This window comes from Hyperoodon ampullatus (genome assembly GCF_949752795.1).
Source record: "Hyperoodon ampullatus genome assembly, chromosome: X".
Lineage (NCBI taxonomy): Eukaryota > Metazoa > Chordata > Mammalia > Artiodactyla > Ziphiidae > Hyperoodon > Hyperoodon ampullatus.
Genome location: NC_136913.1, coordinates 43,879,792 through 43,887,719, shown reverse-complemented (window position 1 = coordinate 43,887,719; position 7,928 = coordinate 43,879,792).

The following is a 7,928-nucleotide window of genomic DNA, read 5'->3' as shown; positions in this document are numbered from 1 at the left end:
AACAAAGATAAATAAATGGGACCTAATGAAACTTCAAAACTTTTGCACAGCAAAGGAAACCATAAAGAAGACCAAAAGACAACCCTCAGAATGGGAGAAAATATTTGCAAATGAATCAACTGACAAAGGATTAATCTCCAAAATTTATAAGCAGCTCATGCAGCTCAATAGCAAAAAAACAAACAACCCAATCCAAAAATGGGCAGAAGTCTTAAATAGGCATTTCTCCAAAGAAGATATACAGACTGCCATCAAACACATGAAAGAATGCTCAACATCATTAATCATTAGAGAAATGCAAATCAAAACTACAATGAGATATCATCTCACACCAGTCAGAATGGCCATCATCAAGAAATCTAGAAACAATAAATGCTGGAGAGGGTGTGGAGAAAAGAGAACACTCTTGCACTGCTGGTGGGAATGTGAATTGGTACAGCCACTATGGAGAACAGTATGGAGGTTCCTTAAAAAACTAAAAATAGAACTACCATATGACCCAGCAATCCCACTACTAGGCATATACCCTGAGAAAACCAAAATTCAAAAAGAGACATGTACCAAAATGTTCATTGCAGCTCTATTCACAATAGCCCGGAGATGGAAACAACCTAAGTGTCCATCATTGGATGAATGGATAAAGAAGATGTGGCACATACATACAATGGAATATTACTCAGCCATAAAAAGAAACGAAACTGAGCTATTTGTAATGAGGTGGATAGACCTAGAGTCTGTCATACAGAGTGAAGTAAGTCAGAAAGAGAAAGACAAATACCGTATGCTAACACATATATATGGAAATTAAGAAAAAAAATGTCATGAAGAACCTAGGGGTAAAACAGGAATAAGGACACAGATCTACTTGAGAATGGACTTGAGGATATGGGGAGGGGGAAGGGTAAGCTGTGACAAAGCGAGAGAGAGGCATGGACATATATACACTACCAAACGTAAGGTAGATAGATAGTGGGAAGCAGCCGCATAGCACAGGGAGATCAGCTCGGTGCTTTGTGACCGCCTGGAGGGGTGGGATAGGGAGGGTGGGAGGGAGGGAGACGCAAGAGGGAAGGGATGGGGGAACAGATATATATGTATGACTGATTCACTTTGTTATAAAGCAGAAACTAATAAAAAAATAAAAATAAAAAAATAAAGATACCAAAAAAAAAAAAAGAAGGGGGTCATGGGAACCTCTGATGTGTAGCTGGTTGATCAGAAGTACAGGTGACAAACTGGGACTATCAGTTGGCATCTGAGCTGGAAGGGGCAGTCGTGTGGGACTGAGCCCTTAACCTGTTGGGTCTGTGCTAACTCCCATTAGTGTCAGGATTGAATTGAATTGTAGGACACCCAGCTGATGACACAGAGAATTGCTTTGGTATGGGGAAAAATCCCACACGTCCCAGAAGTGTTGTGGGTGTGGTAGTAGTGTGAGAGTAAAAAAGAGACATAGGAGTGTTTTTCCCAGATATCTGAGATGGCCTACCCCTCCATACACCCCTCTCCTGGTCAGGCCTGTGCCAGGGCAGCAGGAAGCCTCCAGGTCAGCACCTTTCAGGGGACCCTGTATTAGAGGGACATCATGAGGCTTCCTTGAACCTTCCCTGCAGGACCCGGAGCAGCAAGTCACCTGGTGGACACACACTGGGACCCTGGAGAAGGACTTTCCACAGGTTGTGACTCATGGTCAAGAAAATATTTTATGGATCCTGAATAGAATTGCACATTTTACTTATTTTAATAAATTTATTTATTTATTTTTGGCTGTGTTGGGTCTTCGTTGCTGTGCGTGGGCTTTCTCTAGTTGCAGCGAGCAGGTGCTACTCTTCATTGCGGTGCACGGGCTTCTCATTGTGGTGGTTTCTCTTGTTGCAGAGCATGGGCTCTAGTTGCGTGCAGGCTTCAATAGTTCTGGTGCGCAGGCTCAGTAGTTGTGGCGCACGGGCTTAGTTGCTCCAAGGCATGTGGGATCTTCCCGGACCAGGGCTCGAATCCGTGTCCCCTGCATTGGCAGGCGGATTCTTAACCACTGCGCCAAGGAAGCCCAGAATTGCACATTTTAAATGAATTAGAATGAAATAACATAGCACATCATAAAACAGAATAGAAAATATTGGAGAGTATCACATGTATAAAGGTCAGTATTGTTCTGTGAAGCATTTGTTTTAGAGTCACTTGTAAAATGTGTTCTTTACTGTGGGTCTTGGTGAATAAAGCTCAGAACTGTTTTCGATGTACTGTTCTCTCTCACATGTCCTTGCATTTTCCCAGTTCTCTACTATGAATAGGATTTTTTTTTTGGCTGCGCTGTGCAGCTTGTGGGATCTTAGTTCCCCAACTAGGGATTGAACCTGGGCGCTCAGCAGTGAAAGAGCGGAGTCCTAACCACTGGACCGTCAGGGAATTCCCAGGATTTTCCTTTAGAACTAGTTTTTAAAATTATTGAAAGAGAAACAAAACAGAGACTGGAAATTTAATAAAAAAGTCATTTTGGACCCTCATCATAAGAGCACGTGCGTCCACACTGGGCCCCAGGCTTGATGTGGGGAGGAGGCTGATTGGGGGTGTACTTGGGGGCCACATACAGGCTGACTTCTGGGGTTGGGCAAAACCATAGTCTCCCTGCATCTCAAAATTTGGATCTGTCATGTGGAGGAGGAGAAGGAGGAGGAGGAGGAAGAGGAGGAGGGGAGGAGGAGGGGTAGGAGGGGGGGAGGAGGAGGAGGGGAGGAGGAGGGGGAGGAGGAGGGGAGGAGGAGGGGAGGAAGGGGAGGAGGGGGAGGAGGGGAGGAGGGGAGGAGGGGGAGGAGGGGGAGGAGGAGGGGAGGAGGAGGAGGGGGAGGAGGGGAGGAGGAGGGGGAGGAGGGGAGGAGGGGAAGGAGGGGTAGGAGGGGGAGGAGGAGGAGGGGGAGGAGGGGGAGAAGGAGGAGGGGGAGGAGGAGGAGGAGGGGGAGGAGGGGGAGGAGGAGGGGGAGGAGGGGAAGGAGGAGGAGGGGGAGGAGGGGGAGGAGGAGGGGGAGGAGGGGAAGGAGGAGGAGGAGGAGGAGGGGGAGGAGGAGAGGAAGGGAAGGGGGGAGGGATGAAGGAAGGGAGGAAGGAAGGAAGGAAGGAGCTCTATCTACCCAGGGAACCTAAGGGAAAATGCTCCCTGTCATGACTCCAGAGTGTTTTCAAGCCATCCTTCCCTGTACCCGTCTCCTGTGCTGAGGAATCCAGCTCGTGGATCCCATCTTCCTTGGGAGAAAGAAAAATCAAATCCTTCTGTATCTCTTTTGGATGTCCTCTTCCGTATCTGCACAGAGAATAAGGTACACAATATCTATCAGCAGAATATTAAATTTGAGTAAAGAAGAACAGCACTGGGGTAAAATAGAATTTGTTTCCTCTGAGGCACAGGTAGAGTGACCTCACTGACCTGGGCAGCACCCGCCTCTCCCTGCAGCGCCAGGCAGGGTGTCCTCACAGTTCTGGGGAAACTCTGACCCCAGCCAGCTGACCCCTCATGCCCTCCTTCCTGGCACCTTCTCTCGCCGATGGCTGTGATAACCCACACTTGGCCCTGGGTCTCCCTTGCCTCTCTGCCAGCCCCTCTTTCGCCCACCCTGTGTATCTCTGTCTTCCTCTGCCCTCACTACCACCAAACCTGCCTCTCCCTCTGGGCACGCTCTACCTCTAGGGTTCCTTGTCTTGGAAAAATGACTCCACATTCTCCACCCTGAGATTTGGGGCAGAACTCAGAGCTCATTCAAGTCTCTCCACTCCCCAAATACACACCTATCTTCCTTAGTGTCTCTGAAGTCATGGTGAGTTCCAAACTCAGCTCTTCCTGCACATGCCAGCTGTAGGTACCCTGGCAAGAAGCTGGACGTGTCAGTGTCTCCATCTCTCATTACAATCTCTCTCTCTAGCTGTATATAACAGCTATAGTGTCATAATGATGCTAGTGTCTGTGCTCAGAGGTTGGTTGTGGAGATAAACAGGAGAATCCATACGAGGTGCTTAGTATCAGCCCAGGCACTTTGCAGACATAAGATGAATAGTAATTGTACTTTCTATGGTTATTATGGAAGGTGGGCTGAGAGGGGGAGACCCCAGTGGACCACACCTCCCTCATTCCTGCAGATGTTGTTCCTGGCCTGGGATGCAGACTCCTGGGCCTGGGACCTGTCCACACAAAGGTATGGCCCGGAGTGGCAAGACATTATTATTCTTGGAGGAGTGGGTGGGGACTCAGATAAACTGGGATGCCCTCACCATGCAGCCCCCAGGAGCTGGCTCTGCAGGGAGGGTCACCCCTGTGAGGAAGGCTGTGCCTCAGAACATGCTGGTCAGGGAGGGTTTATGTGGGTGTCCACATCTGTCCATACCCAGGGCCACGCCTCCTTTCCCACCTGTCTGTCACAGTCAATGCCAACTCCCAGGTCTAGAGCTCCACAGAGTGGTGATTCTCTGAGGCTCTTCTCAGTCTCCCAGAGCAAGGTCCTCTTGGGCAGAGTCCCCCATCCCCGAGGTCTTTAGGAGACCCAGACCCAGGCCCGGCCCCAGGGCTGCTGTGTGGACAGCAACCTGTGACCCTGCAGCTATCATAGACTGTTTGTGGGAGGGGGTAGACCCAATTCTGGCCCAGCAACCATGGCTCCAACCTGAGTCACAGTGACCAGAGTCCAAGGAGAGACTTGATTCTTGCCCTTCTCCAGGAGCCCATTATCTGCTGGCTTACGGTTCCTCCCGCCTTTGATTAAAATCTGTTGGGGTGAGGGGATGGGTCCAGTGGTGGGATGAAGGCAGAGGTAGGGGAGATGGAGGCCTCAGCAGGAGAGTGGAGACCTTCCAAGGCTGGATGAGAGCCAGGAGGCTGAGGTGATGGGCAGTGGATGGTCAAAATGGTGCAACACTGCCTCCATCTGGGGCTGGTGTTTGATGTCCCATGTAAGTCACCTTGGATCTCTGTTGGTAGCCTTAATGTCCCCCAACACACACAATGGTTTGTTCTAAAATAGACTCCTCTCTTCCCTTCCCCAGAGCCGACTGTGCCAGCTCTGTGGCCTGCAATGGTTCGTTTGGGACAGGACTGTCCCATTCTCAACACTTGACCCCTATCCCAGCTCCCAAGCCCTTGATTGTGAGATGGGCAATTTCATGCCTTTGTCCAGTAGACTTTTCCATCTGTTGCTCCCCGAATCATGACTAAGTGGACTCTTCCATTCCTGTCCACCACGGTCCTCACAATGGACCTCTCCTTCCCTATTCCTCCATATTCCCCAGTTGACAGTTTCATCTCTGTCTCCTCCCACATACTCCCAAATGGATCGTCCCAGCCCCATGACCCTGAAGATCTTAGAAAGAGCAAAGGCCAAGGTGTCCAACCACCTGCAGAATCCTGCCCCAGGACTGGGGTGTACAGCATCCATCAGAATAAAAACTAGCAACATCCCCCACTAGACTGTCACCTCCACATGGGCAGGGACAGTTGTTTATCTTGTTCCCAGACATCTCTCCAGCACCTAGAATGGCCCTTATTACACAGTACAAACCCATTAGGTGTTGGATGAATGAACCCTTTGACACAGCAATTCCACTTCTAAGAACGTGTCCTAAAGAAACACTCACACAGGCGCACAGGGTTGTGTGCACAAGAACGGGAGGAGCAAACAACTGGGAAAAACTTGTAAATGTTTATTAATTGTCAGTGACTGATGCAGGGTAAATGAATAATGGAGGTTTGTAGCATGGAGCACATGCTGAACAGGAAACAGAGTGAGACAGACTTGTCCAGGACACGCTGCTAGTAGGGAAAAGCAGGTCAGAGATGCTCATAGTGGTACCCTGTGTGTGTGTGTGTTTGTGTGTAAATGCAGAGAAAAACATCTGGAATCAAACACCCAGAACTGCTCTCAGTAGTTGCATCTGGAGAGAGGGAGGTTAGTGCCATTTTGTACAAAGAATACTTGACAATACTTGTTTTTTTAAGGTAGATGCATGAGAGAGATACACAGAAAAATAGATACAGAGAGATATACACATTAGGTATATGTCTTGCTCATCAATGCAACTCTAACATCTAGCAACGTTTGGCACATAGTAAGAAAAATCATGTTTAACTTTTCACTGTTGTGAACTCTTTCTTTTACTTGCTATACAGCTGATGGCTTGGAGTTCACAGCCATGCCCATGTTCATGAAAGGCCACCAGGTTCTGCTTCTTATCATGGGCACTTGTCACATCCCCGAGGCTGAGGCATGGAAAGAGAAGGAAAATAAGTGGCGGTGAGCTCCCATTTACTGAAAAATCACTACTTAACTCTGACCTACATAGCCCTGTGCACTCCGATTCCACTTTGCCTTGTGGTCTATGCGCACCTCCCACTGCTCCTAAAGGCCAAACTTCTGCTCAGGCTACAGCAACTCCCTCAACTGTCCTATGAGTTTCTAGGCTAGAGGAAGGTGTGGCTTACATGCCAGTAGCTGACCTGGGGTTTGGGAGACCATAGCATCCTGGGGAGGGAAGATCTCTGGATATACAGAGCAGGGAGTAGAAAAAGCACAGGAAACCTCCTCATTTAGCCTCAGAGCTGCACCCCAAGGGACAGGGAGAAAGGAATGATTTGGGAACAAGATGGGGTACAAGTACCATAAGAGAACAGTGAATTTTGCGGGGATGTGGTGATGGACTGAAAGGTCACTTACAGAGTTAGTCGTCTTCCTCGGGATCACTGATCTCTTCATAGATAATGAAGTTCTTTCTTTCCCGCAGTCTGTAGGTCCAGGCATTAATCTCCCTTCTCCTGGGTCCTGTGGTGGAAAAGAGTTGGTAAATGGGGGTTGGGTGGGTTAGGGAGTGTTGGGCCCTGTTTTGTCAGGTAAGGAGATGCCTCCTCCCTCCCAAGTGACCACAGGCCTTTTACATAGTCTTTTTCCCACAGCTTCTGGCTCAGAGGGGCTGAGATACTAAACCTGCACGAATACACACCAAACGCCACTTAAGAGTTTTAGCTTCTGGCTCCTTCCATTGTCAGGTTTAGATTCCCAACCTCTTTACTCACCAGAACATTTATTCCGACCTTTCATTCATCATGTATTTGTTAAGGGCATATTGTGTGCCAGGCATTGAGCTGAAGGTGAACATATCCGAATAAGATATGTTCCCAGGTTATCACAGACAGAATAATGACCTGAGCACCTTTCATGACGTCAGGGCTCGTACACTGAATTGAACACGCTTTTTTTTTTGGGCTGCTCTGTGTGCTGCATGCAGGATCTCCACCAGGGATGGAAACCGTATCCCCTGCAGTGGAAGCGCGGAGTCTTAACCACAGTACCGCGAGGGAAGTCCATTGAATTGAACACCTTTGAATAACCTGTGAACTCTGATTCTTTCTTTCCATTTTATGGACTAGGAACTGGAGCTCAGAGAATTTGGAAGGCTTGCCCCGAGTTACACGGCTTTCATATCGATGAAACTCAAGTCTGTGACTCTGGAAGTCAGGTCTTTTTTGGTCTTGTTTTGTTTATTTTTAATTTTTGGCTGTGCCATGCAGCTTGTGGGATCTTAGTTCCCTGACCAGGGACTGAACCTGGGTCCCGGCAGTGAAAGCGCCAAGTCCTAACCACTGGACCACCAGGAAATTCCCTGGAAGTCAGTTCTGATGTTTCAGCTGGAGCTGGGTGAGCTCCTCAGCCCAGCCTGGCCCCAGGCCCGTCCAGGATCCATCTCCCACACCTAGCCCATGCACTTGAACATGGCCAGGGAAGCCAGAGGAGTTGTTCCCAAAGAGTTTCCTCTTACCTGATGTTTCCTTGCTCCGCTCACCAGAGGTATCTGCTTTTCCCGGGGGGCACAGTTGTTTCTGAGCCTGCTCTGAGCCTGATGTTACTGGTACTAACTTCAAACGACTTTTTTTCTCTTTGGGCTTCACCTTTTTAATC